The sequence below is a fragment of the Triticum aestivum genome, chromosome 3B, assembly GCF_018294505.1.
Source record: "Triticum aestivum cultivar Chinese Spring chromosome 3B, IWGSC CS RefSeq v2.1, whole genome shotgun sequence".
Taxonomy (NCBI): Eukaryota; Viridiplantae; Streptophyta; class Magnoliopsida; order Poales; family Poaceae; genus Triticum; species Triticum aestivum.
The window spans coordinates 625,753,426-625,754,549 of NC_057801.1; positions in this window are offsets into that span (position 1 = coordinate 625,753,426).

Genomic DNA, 1,124 nt, shown 5'->3' on the forward strand with positions numbered 1-1,124 from the left:
GAACCGCCAGCCCATCGAGGAGGAGAGACTTCAGAGGCCTTTAATATGCCCCGGCCGAAGACTTGGAGTGTACTTCAAGTATATTTGTTAGATCCAGCATGTAATCCCTAGATGGCAACCGACCATGTGTAACCCTAGATACCCCTCGTGCCTATTTAACCCGGAGGGTTTAGTCTGTAGAGATCATTCTTTCATCATCATCATCATCATCATCATCATCATCATCATCATCATCATACTCCTAGGGTTTAGACCACAACTCACGATATTGAGGTAGATCAACTATGTACCTCGATACACCCATAATATAAGCAAGAGCAGGACGTAGGGTCTTACCACCTTAAAGAGGGCCCGAACCTGGGTAAAAGCTTGGTGTCCTCTGTCTCTTGTTACCCATCAATCCTATCTCACAGCTCGGGCCCCCCCTACCCGAGGCCTGCCGGTTTTGACAACGACACCAAGCCTCATCTCCATCCATTGCAACCTTGAATGAAGGTCGTGAAGGAAGCCAATGAAGGATCCACCATTGTCAGGGCGCAGTCATGCGCGTTGCCGCCGCCGCGTGGTCACCTCCATCACCACCACTCCTTCGTCCTTTACCATCATGGAAAAAATAAAAACAAAATAAAATAAAAATAAAAATGAAAGCAAATAAAAAGAAAAGTGTTGGAACAAACCAACACTAGTGTTTCCAAGCTCAACGAGCTGAAGTCAACCTCATTACAATTTATTCAAATACCACCGCATCTTGATGTAGACGTGGTAGTGACTGTCGGTGTCAAAACCGGCGGATCTCGGGTAGGGGGTCTCGAACTGTGCATCTAAAGCTAATGGTAACAGGAGGCAGGGGACATGATGTTTTACCCAGGTTTGGGCCCTCTCGATGGAGGTAATACCCTACTTCCTGCTTGATTGATCTTGATGATATGAGTATTACACGAGTTGATCTACCACGAGATCGTAGAGGCTAAACCCTAGAAGCTAGCCTATGATTATGATTGGTGTTGTCCTACGGACTAAACCCTCCGGTTTATATAGACACCGAAGGGGGCTAGGGTTACACAGAGTCGGTTACAGAGAAGGAAATCTACATATCCGAATATCCAAGCTTGCCTTCCACGCAA